Here is a 13,001-nt window from a genome sequence, read left to right as displayed (position 1 = left end):
TTTACTGTTAATGGTATTTCACTATCAAGTGTGTTGTTTTTTTTTTTTTCAAAATAAGAGAAGGCTCTGAAGAGACCTTATAGCAGCCTTCCAGTACCTAAAGGGGGCTTATAAGACAGACAAGAAGAAACTCTTTGGCAGGGTCTGTTGTGATAGGATGAGGCGTAATGGTTTTAAAATAGATGGAAGTAGATTCAGACTTGATATAAGGAAAAAAACAATTTACAATGAGAGTGGTGGAACACTGAAACAGGTTTCCCTGGCAGATGCCCCATCCCTGGAAACATTCTGTGATTCTATGATTCATGATTGTGCCAGTATAGAAAAAGAGTTAAGTTCTTGCATTTTATTTTTAACATGAATAAGAAGCAAAGCATTTAGTAGTTAAAAATCTTGCAGAACTTGTGCCTGTACTTTTAGTTTAAAAACTAATTGATTTTCTCAAGCAGCAGTTTAATCTGTGTAAGAATCTATGGAATAGGAAGAGGTCTAAACTGAGCATTTAGTGGTGCTACCAGGATCACACAGTTCAAAGATAAACATGTTACCAACAAAGAGTAGCTTTGACAAAAATTATGATCCTAGAGACAGATTTTCTATAAATGTTGAGATAAGAAGATAACAAACTAACTAGCACAAGGCAATTTCTGGTGAGAATCTAGAATCTGCAGAAAAGGTCACGGAGACTTAAAGCAATCTTGTGGGTTAGTGTGTTGTGCAAAATTAATTGTAAAAGTCCTATAGATAATTGTTTAAGCCAAAAGAAACATAGCAAATTTAAAGTGTCAAATTAGGATATTTTTTCCTAACTTTGTAAGAAATTAATGGCAGAATGGATAAAGCTAAACCTGGCTCCATTGTGTCTAGAGTACTACAAAAGCAAAGCTCAGCAGACACCATGGTCTGCATTTTAATGCCTAGTGTCTTTGAAGTACTCCTTGTAATGCCATCACAGTATTTAGAAGTTATACATATTGCTACCATTTTTATTGATAAATTTCCAGAGGGAAGTTTTAATAAAGTTACTGGAAGAAGACAGAATGGACATCAACCTCTGGAGTATAATTTGGTTGGATAAATGCTGTCTTAGAGGACATTACCTACTTATAGTGACTACAACGTAAACCTAGAGAACTGCTAGTACAGCTTAGACAGATCTGTTGTATAGAAACCAGGAAGAGGTGTTGTAATCATGAAGGTCTCAGGTAAAGCCAAGAGATGAAGCACAAACACAGTGAATCTGACATTGCTGTATTGCTAAAATGCATTTCAAAAGTGAGAATACATAGTTATAGATAGATAGATACACACATACACATAAACACATACGCACACTTCACAGACTACCAGAAGAAAAGATTTGTCTTTCATTTCTACTGTTCCTGATGAATTAATGTTTACTGTTGATATGTCTTACAAGAAAAAATAAATAGCAAGCCCATGCACCATGAGGAAATAAATGGTGATTTTAAAGTAAGAGACATTAGTCAATACGTTTTACCAAGGTCTTTGTGTTATTTGCAAAGGATGTAACAGTTGTTTAGGATGTTTTGATCGATATGTTTGACACAATGAGTATTAAAAATCATATCAGTAGTCTAAAAATGTCCAAAAGGATTTCTGGACCTTTTCTTTCACATGAGCTTAAGCCCTAGTGTCCTCCCTGAATGTGAAAAAGGATGTCAGTATTTCTATCGTGATAGCTGTCTTGTATCCACATTTTTTTCTTTGAAAATGTCCTACTTAGCAGTATGACTGCTTTCTGCTCAAGTCCATGAGGGCTGTTATTTATTAGTTTTATACTACCCATGAGTATGATTAGTACCTTACAGAAACATGGATACTACACCAAAGAAATTATGTGTTAAATGAGTTCAAATGTAGCACAAAAAAAAAAAAGGGGGGGGGAAATAAGTGTAACAATAGTGTCTCGTGTAAATTTGAACTACAGTGTTAATTTTTTTTCTCTTTTTTTTAATTCATATATCGTTCTTTTTTTTTCATATTTCTGTACACATACAGAAATGTATACTCACATGGATATGATTTTAAATTCTTTCTCTCTGCCTTTTTTAGCTCTAAAATGTTTCTACTTATGTACACAATATTATTAGAATGTTCTGAGGGTTTGTCCATATATGGGAACGCACATGCAAACACATACACATGCATATATATATATATACACACACACACATGTGTACATATACACTAATACCTTAATCAAATGATATACACTAATACCTTAATCAAATGATATACAATTTCAGTGCCATTTCAGGTATCCTAGATTATCCTGCCACTCCAGAGGGTATGGCTTTCTTTTAAAGCCAGTGTCAGCATGATGTGATGCAAATCAACAGGTATGTTTTATAACTAGAACATCTGAAAAGAAAAGGCACTACATGCTTATGGGCTTTCTCTTCCCTTAATCTCTGTTGAGCAAAATGAGAGCTCAAACAACTAGTTTGCATACAGGTACCTTCATTGTAGGCACGTTGTCCTGGTTTTATTTAATGAGGGGGGCTATGGTGGCAGCTTCTGTAAGAAGCTGCTAGAAGTTGTTTCCCCTTTGTCCAGTGCACTCGACCAGGCCTAGGGCGGACGCACTGCTGGCCTGGGCCAAGCCAATTGGTAGCAGAATGTTCCCTGATAACAGCTCTGCAATAATGTATTTAAGAAGGGGAAAAACAGAAAAAAAAGAAAAAGGAAAAAAAAATATGTCAAGAAGCTGAAGTGGGGGCAGAAAGGGGTAGGCACAAGCCTTGTGGCTCTTGCAGCCCTCACCCTCTGGCCTCCCGCCAGGCAGCCTTCTCAGCCCAACTCGGTCTGGCCCAGCTGCAAGAAGTGGAGAGGAGAGGAGACGTGGAGAGAACCTGAGAGGCGTTTGCCTGAGCCAATTGTGAAGATTTTCTTATGAGAGGAATGTCTGCAGACGCCAAGGTCAGTGAAGAAGGAGGGGGAGGACTAATGCTGCTCCTGGCTAAGATTCCCCTGCAGCCTGTGGTGATGACCATGGTGGAGCAGGCCGTCCCCCTGAAGCCCATGGAGGCCCACGGAGGAGCACAGATCCACCTGCGGCCTATGGAGTTCCCCACACCGGGGCAGGCGGATGTCTGAAGGAGGCTGTGGCCCATGAAGGGCCCATGCTGGGATGCACCCCATGGAAAAACAACCCACACTGGAGCAGTTCAGGAAGGACTGTAGGCTGTTGGAGGGACCCCACGCTGGAGCCAGGAAAGAATGTAAGGATTTCATCCCCCCAAGGAGGAAGGAGTGGTGTAAAGCGACATGTGATGAACTGACCATTACCCCTATTCCCTATTCCCCTCCTTTGCCGCTTGAGGGGGGAAGAAGGTAGAGATAATTGAAATTAAGTTAAGCCCAGGAAGAAGGAGGTGTGCGGGGAAGTTACTTTGCTCTCTTCCACATCATCCTGCTTTTTTTTTTTTTAAATAATAAACAAATAGTTTTTCCCAAGTCGAGCCTGTTTTGCCCATAACGGTAATTTTAAGGATCTCTTCCTGTCTTTATTTCAAACCTCGAGCCTTTTTTTTTTTTTCTTATATTATCCCTCCCTGTTCCCTCAGAGGGAGTAGGAAGTGAGAGAGAGAGACAGTGACTGAGTAGTTTGGTCCCAGTGGGGCTAAGCTACAACACACATAAAGTTAGGGAAAGTTGAATCCCACGCAGATGCTTAGTCAAAGACATTTAATGCCATTTTGCATGCTCAAAGTAGTTCCACCTTTGTCCAGTTGTCATTTAAGAAGGAGATGGATCTCCTTCAAGTCCTGTGTCATATCTAAGTTCTGTCATATCAGTTCTAAAGAGGTAACTTGGATGCTCAATAATGTCTCAAGCAGTACAGAATGTGGGTAATTTTAAAATTGAATCCCATCCCTAAAGTTTTTCTTCACGACAGCAGCCTTCCAATACCTAAAGGGGGCTTATAAGAAAGATGTGGAGAAACTCTTCAGTAGGGCTTATTGCGATAGGACGAGGGGTAATAGTTTCAAAATAGAGGGAGGTAGATTTAGATTAGATATTAGGAAAATTTTTTGACAATGAATGTGGTAGAACACTGGCACAAGTTGCCTGGAGAGGGAGTTGATGCCCCATCCCTGGAAACATTCAAGGCCAGGTTGGACAGGGCTCTGAGTAACCTGGTCTAGTTGGAGATGTTGCTGGTCCTTGCAGGGGGTTTGGACTAGATGACCTTTAAAGGTCCCTTCCAATCCTAACTATTCTATGATTCTATATTTTATGTACAGATATCCTTGTTTTTTCTAAATTTTCCTTGTTTCTTCTATCCTTTTTAAATTCCATGAACCTTTGGGCAGCAGAACAGCTGTGATTACATTAAAAAAAAAATCCTATTCTTGATTTAATTTTACCAGCGTAAGCACCTAAGAATTAGATGTCTGAGTCTTAGTTAGGCACTTCATGATTCCTTATAGGCAGTGAAGAAAGCAGGCATCTCCTTGGAGTGACTCTTAATCTATCATAGCTAGACAGAATGAGATGAGCTGTGTTCTGAAGGTGCCTAATTCTATTAACTATACAGAGAGATTAAGACAACTAGCTCAGGTTTAAATAGCTAATTTTATAGTTCTAAATCTGAAAGATTAATTTTTTTCCTTGCTTACATTCTTCTTTTGCCAGAGAAAAGAATCTACTGCATGGATGCAGAGCTATCAAGGCTACCTAAGCTCTCTTTGCTGATGAATAGGAGCTGTCAGCTCCAAAAGAGTAAAAGCTATTGAGGTAAGGCTTAGAATACCCAGAGACTGAAGGATTTCTTTTTCATATTTTTTACGTAGAGAAAAATTCAGGCTAAAATGAAATTCATAAAAAAATGAAAAATTTATGACTTTAACAAATATACCAAGGTTGGATTGTCTTTCAGTTGCTTCTTCAGTCACACAGAAATCTCAATAATATTGAAACGTCAGGCTTACTTGTGAAGCAACGCTACAGAGTTTTCCTTTTGCTTATTTTACGTTCAGTCCTACTTCATTTGTTTTTAATAAAGTAGAAATTACATACTGCATGTACCCAGAAATTAGTAAAATACAAAGTTAATTTTAAAAAACCACCACCTATTATAACTTTCATTGTTTTCCTTCATGAATAACTACAGTGCTAATCTGTTCATCTCTTCTGTTTGTCTGATATATCAGAGATACTGCTGCAGTAATAAAAAAGTGAGAAACTCTTCTCCTACAGGCAGAAGAAAACTATGGCCACAGAAGTCTCTTTTAAAATCCTATGAACTAAAATTAACTTTAGCAAAAGACAGCTATTTGCTCATGTGCAAAGAAAATAAGTTAATGCTAGAGTAAATTTAGAAGGATATATATAAATCAAGAAGTACCTCCAGTAGGACACAAGGGAATAAAAAATCCACAAAAACATTGGATATAGAACAATGATGGAAACAAAAAAGAAACATAGGAGATACTTCTGAGAGTTTACCTCACTCCATACATAGACCAGTCATGAAGAACAAAGAGAATGATCATTTCAGAACCCGATGAAAAATCATCTAAGGTTACAAATGCATTTCCCTGGGCTCACTCTCATCTTGACCAGAAAATCAAGTAGGTATGTAGTAGCTTTCTCTCTTTTTTTTTTTTTTTTTTACTTTTCTTCCTATCCTCTGCAATGCACAGACACTTTTCCAATATGAGCAATAGCAACAGCTCACAGACGGGTAAAACAGGTGTTCTCCCATTGGAGTTTACTTGCAAAACTATAATTGGCTCAGAAAACTGCCTTACAGGATTTTTTTTTTCTTCTAATGAAAAAGTTATCAGATAGCATTCAGAATAAAACAAAGAGGTCAGTCTTCAGGATGGACAGAAAGAATGAACAGAACCATCTAACTACAAGAGGAAAATTCTGTCTGTTAAATGGAATACAACAAAGAAGTTGTAATCTATTATTCCTTGTACCAATGAGAGCTCCACATCATAGCATGACAAATTGTATACTTGTAAAAGTAATAATTATAGGAAAATGAAAATGGCAGGACGTTTGTTGTAGGGAAACTACTACTTCATGTGCTTGAAGCTAGTACAATGACTTTATGAAAAGATTGCAGGAATATCTATAACAAGGGCATTGGTTTGAAACAAAAGCATTAAAAGAAGTCAAAAGGTTAAAATAAAATATACCTTATATATATGCATAAATATACACAAAATAAAAACTTTTAGCTGTAAGCATAAAAACCAAACAACCTCTTTTTTTTTCCCTGTATTTCCAAGTTTATCTGCACATAAAATTTGTTAATTTTTTTTTAACCAAAAAAAAAGTAAATAGACTGTATTGTGTAATCCCATGTAAGCAGCCTAAAAGTAAAACTGATGCAATACAACATGAGATCAAGCTTTTATTTTCTGAACCTATGTGCTTTATTAAACAGCGAGTAGTGACAAATATCATATATTAGATTAAAAAAAAAGACTCAACATTGTAAGAAAAGAGATATTTTATTTTTTGGACAGAGGTAATAATGAGCAATGTTAACAGCCGAAATGAAAGTTGCATTCTATTTCACATGTATAAATCTGTAATTAAACAATCCATTATACTTATTAGTCTAAATAAAATATCTATTTAATGCATAAACAACTATTTTTGTTGTTTGTAAGAAAACTTAAATCTCTTTGTGCCAGAATAAAGCCAAAGTAAACCATCTTGTTTGTTGAGACTCCATTTTGCTTAAATTAGGAAACCAACATACTGGATGCTTTTGCTTTCTTAGCCCTCTCTTTTAATGAACAACCACAATAATTTTGAAACAAAAAGATGCAGATTTAATCAGGCTCTTGATTACTGTTGATGAATATTGTAAATAGTTGTGAGATAATATAAAATGAGGACACAACTGATACGGTAAATAAACAAGAGACAAGACACTAGAGATTCATAATTTAGCCAGGTAATTAGCAATTAAGCAAAGAGAAGCCAGTTTTACCTGGATCTATCCATGAGAAAGATGTTTAAACATAGTCAATAGGACACTAATAATATTGCAAGTTAAAAGCAAAAACTGACAAGAAAAATCTGAGCACAGGCAAATGTGTACTGAACACTCTGCAAATTAGAGGAATTCTAAAGACTGGAGGTTTGTGTCTTACACATGTCACCAGATTGGCCTGAGGTTATGAACAGGCAGCTACTTAAATCATATCTCTATTGCTTTGTTACTTTGTTTCATTTAAGCTGGAAATAAATCAGTGTATCTCATATAACTGAAATGATACTGAGTCTTGCTCATCATTATTACCTTCTTATTATTTTTGGTTTAATGTCTGAGATTGGTCATGGATTTTATACTTTGCCTCAAGATTTGGATCATATAAGTTAGACATTGTAATCAATAAAAAAAACCAAAACAAAACAAACAACATCAAAACCAAACAATTAATGTAAGTTAATTTTAGCTAGCTAAAAAGGGGAAGAGATTTTACAAAGATTGATTTATCTGAGTTTGCTTAGATACTGTCTTTAGGACAGAATTACTTTTTTTCTTTGGAAACACTGATTTTATCTTTTGCTTAAAAGGATAACTATCCTTGACTCAGCATTTGTGCATGTGAGATGCATGACACCTTGTAAGCTGAATGTGCCTGGGTTCCCTTGATAGTCCATTAAGTTAGAATAATCCAAAGCATAAGCCACAAAAAGTCTATGTGCTCAATGAAGCACTGCCTAGAGCTAGCTGAAAGAAATGTTCAGTATTGATGAATGTCCTTCAGTAGGCACTGAACTGAACGTGCACATTTATCAAAGGTAGCCAGCACTAGTATCCATCAGGCAAATAACAGAAAGTTGCTAGGGTCTTGTGCTCAGCAACGAGAAACTTGGGTTCCATTTTTCTCCAAAACCTGAGGAAAATTCAACTTCCCTCAACTCCAGGAAATGTCTTAACTGTTAGAATACAAGGCATTCTGGGAGAAAATGCTACTATATCCTTTATTTGAACCTATGTCACTATGCAGTCAGGAATGTAGGAGTCATATAAAAGGAATGAATTGAACTACTGACAAATTATTAGGCAATTTGCTTGGGAGCAGACAGTTGTAGAGTCAATACAACATCGCTCCGTATATTTTGAATTAGTCAATCACTACATAAAGAGACAAAGGGAGATTTATTGTGTTATGTTTAGTTGGTCCACCCAACTAGAATGCTTTACAAAATAAAGTATATTTCCTGGTTCTGGTTAGGATAGAGTTAATTTTCACCTGAGCTGGGAAAGGAACTGGAGCTGGTGGCACCTGTGGCTGGGGTACACAACTGGGATAGTTTACTAGTTAGCCAGCAGCTGGAGTAGGAAGCGGGGCATCAGGATCCACCCTGAGCTATTGTACTGTAAATTATGTGCTTAAGTATTTTCCGTTGTTGGGGTTTTTTTTGTTTGTTTGTTTGTTTTCCATATCTGTTTTCTTTTCCTCTGTTTTTTGTCTCAACCCATGAGCTTTGCCTTCTTTTTTTTTTTTTCACCAGTTCTCCCTATCCGACTGCTAGGAGCAGTGAGGGGGAGAGTGAGCGACTGTGTGGTCTGCTGAGTAGGACCAAACCATGACAACACAGAGGTTTTTTTCAAGTGTGGAGGCCAAATAAAAGGCTATGAAAAAAAAATAACAAGGGTTTGGAAGAAGATATAAACAGCCTTACATAATAAGCACTACATTAATCATAAAGTGAGTCATAACATTGGGTAGTTCACATTAAGAACAAGTTGATGTTTTTCATGTCTGTATTCTTAAAAAGATATGAAGGTGCATTTCCTCCCACTCTTATTTCTACACACTTTAATTAGGATAATTTTCCTGCAATATGAAATTATTCTTTCTCACTCATATAGAAACTCATAGCAGCCAAATCATGTAAATCTAAATTTTTCTTTCTCATAGGAATATTTGCTTTCTGGAACATGTTATTTCTTCTTGTGCAAGATTCCTTAGCAGCATCATTCATAAGCTGGAGGATTTAATGGCCTTTATTCATTCATCAGAGAACTTAACTCAGTTTTTTCAACTCTTCAGTTGCATCTTAACCATGGATCATGCATTCTCTACTGCAGTCTTGGTCCCTGGTCCTTGAGGTGGGGAGAGCTGTTAGTACAAATCACAGTTCCCACCTACTCGTACTTTTGATTTCCCTTCTAGGTGAATCTAAGGAGGACATAAGATCATGTACACTTGGATGTCATGCTAAAAGGAGATCAGGATGCCTCTAGCCTCAGCAGATGAAAAATTACCCCAGAACGGACAGTTTACCCTCTGTGACTCCCTCGCTTTTTCTTCTGCTCCTCTAGAACAACTACTGTGGGAATTGGCTTGGTGTTGGGCATCCAGAACAGATTATGGAATACTTCCTTCATGAAAGAAATATGTTATAGCAAGCCACAGGAACACATTATGGAGGAGATATTTCTTTCCTTACCTCTTTTTTTTTTTTTTTCCTGAAACAATTTGGGAGTTTCTGCAAAGAGAGGAAATCTCTTGAGATGATGAAAAAAATGTTTATATACTGCCCCATTTTGTTTCAATTTTTTTTTTATTCCTGGGTGTCAAAATAGAGACATGTGTAGGAAAAATATATAGTTATTTAGAATGGATTTTGGGGAGTGAAAGTAGTAATACCATAGTAGGTAGCTGTCCATACTCCAGTAGGTAGAAATAATACATGGCCAGTCTCAAATGACTTTCCAGAAGTTATGTTCCATCTTGCTACTGTACTGATAGAAGCAGGAAAAGATCTTTCATTTCCTCCCCCTTTATCATAGGAGTAATTTATGATACTTTGAGCTTGTTGTATTTTGTCACTTTTACTCTCCATTCCTATTCTCCCCAATGTTTTTTTTTTCCTTTACCTTTCTATCTGGGAGTACTTCTGACACATATCACTGTGACAGGCTGCATGAGGATTAACCCTACTAACCTTAATTATCATCTTCATTTATCTTTTATTAAACCAAGAATTGAAAGATAAAAATTGTTTAAATTGTTAGAAATTACTTAATCCTTTGCTGATGGGTTGACTAGCTTTCTTGTTTCTCTCTCTCTTTTTTTTTTTTTTTTAATTACAAAAACTCCAATAATGCAGAATTCTAACCATCAATACCTTTTCTTCATATTATACACTTCAGAGACAAGTGAAATTCCACTTCACAGGAGTAACATTTTTTTTTCTATAGGTTTTTCAATGGAATTAGAGTATATATCTTCTGGAATAGCTGGACAAGATGATGACTAGTACTGTATGAAGTGCTAATGAACAGCAAACATGAACAGGAAATTGACAGTCAGTGGATTGGCAAAAAGCCTATTTATGAAATGTAGCAGTGATATTGTAAAATTTTTGGAATCTGCCTAAAGTCTACATCTCTGTTCACATTATTAGTCCCATTCCTTTCTCTTCATTCACATTTTGCCTCTAAATTAGAATGCAATGTGCCTATGCAGTCATCTCTTTCCACCTGTCACAGAAAACAAATGGCGCCTAACTGAGATGTATATACTTTGTTCAAACAGATCACAAATACATCAGGCCATTGGAGTTTGTGTCCCAAAATATCTCAGCAGGGTAGGACAATAAATAGACCCATCAAACTGGCTCCATGGTTTTCAGGATGCATATTTGAGAACAAATCTAGGAAAAACTAAACTTGAACATTCTAAATAGATAGATAAAGATATTTTACAGGGTAACAAGGGCCAGGCTGTGCATAACATATAGCCATACCAGAGAAAACCCAACAGAATATAGTATAAGACAAAGAACATATGGAAATGTGAATCTACCAGTGATATAAGAACTCAGCTGTGGCAGCAAGTTTAAAATTGTTATGTGTTCCGCAAGATACGCTGTAGCACTCTGACTTGACACGTGCAAGCCAAAACAATTGAGTCAGAAAATTAAGTCAGTGAGATAAAGCAGGACTGATACAGCACTTCTACACTATTTTATTATTATATTTTTATATTACATTATATTATTTTACCTTTTTAATTATTTGACATAATTATATTATTATTATTTTATTTTTTGTTTTACTTTCTGTTGTTATTACCTTGTTTTAGGAAAATTCAGGTCAATTTAAAGTAACTCCTCTATATAAATCCTGTTATCTTACAGAAATTATTAGATTTCTCAGAGAGGTATGTACTTTGCAAAGATGATTACAGAAACTGGCTGTAACAAATTTATCTCTGTCTAAGTAGAGTTCTGCTGCAATGATAAAAAGCTAATGGTGAAAGTGTAATCATAAACAGAACTGGTGGACATTTGTTTAAAACACAGCTTGGGAAAATAAAGAACCAGTGGCTTCCTAAATTCTTATGTAGCCCAATATAACACCGTTTGCATTCAGTAATACGGTTTATAGGGAGACCCCTGTACCTTGACAAACACAGTTGTCCATCATCTTTTCAGGACACACAGTAAAAAAAATGGAAAAACAAACAGAAAAACAAACACAGAAGGAAACCCTCTATTAAAGGTATGAGAGGGATACACTGTGTATACATTCATTGAGAGAGAATCAAAATCACAGTTCTGCAGGAGGAAAAAAGATAACTCCTGAAAAAATAAAAACCCATTCAATCATTAAAAAAAAAGGACACTAATGATTTTATTATAATAATAAAACAAACTTAAAAGAGCTATCAATTTAAGAATGTATTAGAATAAAGTTATAATTCACTATGTGCAGCATATAGTAAAATTACACATATGGTGTTAAAGAAAGGCCATACTATCTTGTACAAGAATCAACTTTGTACAAAGATCTTTACATCCTGCTATAGAAAACAAGTCAAGATTAATTTCAATATCATCTATGTGCTGTGTATACCAATGAATCTACACATATCTACTTCTGTATATGAACAATGACAAAGTTCATGGTTTTGTAAGACTGTTCAGTAGCCAAAATGAAAGTGTTCAATGTCCGTAATGAGTTGAATTGTAATTCTGAAAAAAAACCTTTTTTAAAAGTATCAGGATTATTTTTCCACTAAAATATCTCAATTTTATTAAAACTATTTCAATAACAGATAGATGATCAAAATCAAGGTCTATTTAAACTAGTGTTGCTGGGGGAGGGGGAGCACAGTTCAGCCCACTGCTGTCAGCATGGCGTCAGTGCCAGCACCGAGGGTCAGGAAGCTGAGGAAGGATCACAGATAAGTGCAAATGAACCTAAACTGCGGTCCAATAGCACCCCTGTCGCTCCAGCCAGCAAGTCAGCTTTGTTGCGGGCCCAGCTGAAGTGTCTCTATACCAATGCACGCAGCATGGGGAATAAACAGGAAGAGCTGGAGATGCGTGCACACGAGCAGGGCTACGACCTCGTTGGCATCACGGAGACGTGGTGGGATGACACATACGACTGGAGCGTCAACATGGAAGGGTATAGGCTTTTTAGAAAAGACAGGAAGGGGAGACGAGGAGGGGGTGTCGCTCTCTACGTCAGCAACCGGCTGGAGTGTGTGGAGCTCCGCCTGGGGATGGAGGAGGAGCTGACAGAGAGCTTATGGGTCAAGATTAGAGGATGGGGACGGACAGGGGACGTTACGGTGGGGATCTGTTACAGGCCGCCTGGCCAGGAGGACAGAGCAGACAAAGCGCTCTATAGGCAGATAGGAGCAGCCTCACGGTCACAGGCCCTGGTCCTCATGGGGGACTTCAACCACCCTGACATCTGTTGGAGAGACAACACGGCAGGGCACAGGCAGTCCAGGAGGTTCCTGGAATGCGTGGAAGAAAACTTCCTCCTGCAGGCGATAGAGGAGCCGACAAGGAGGGGTGCCATGCTGGACCTTGTGCTCACCAACAGGGAGGGGCTGGTGGGGGATGTGAAACTAAATGACAGCCTTGGCTGCAGCGACCATGACGTGGTGGAGTTCAAGATCCACGGGGCAGCAAGGAAACTACATGGCAAGCTCTCTGCCCTAGACTTCAGGAAGGCGGACTTCGGCCTC

At 37.3% G+C, this 13,001-nt stretch overlaps 1 pseudogene; it reads left to right on the top strand.

Annotated features, from left to right (window-relative positions):
• LOC147602336 (uncharacterized) overlaps window positions 1-10,358 on the top strand; it is a 52,857-nt pseudogene extending 42,499 nt beyond the window's left edge.
• Window positions 10,359-13,001: the final 2,643 nt, after the last annotated feature.

The sequence above is a fragment of the Chlamydotis macqueenii genome, chromosome 1, assembly GCF_036417535.1.
Source record: "Chlamydotis macqueenii isolate bChlMac1 chromosome 1, bChlMac1.mat, whole genome shotgun sequence".
NCBI lineage: Eukaryota > Metazoa > Chordata > Aves > Otidiformes > Otididae > Chlamydotis > Chlamydotis macqueenii.
The sequence above is the reverse complement of the archived record's forward strand: the minus strand, read 5'-3'. Positions and strand labels throughout refer to the sequence as shown.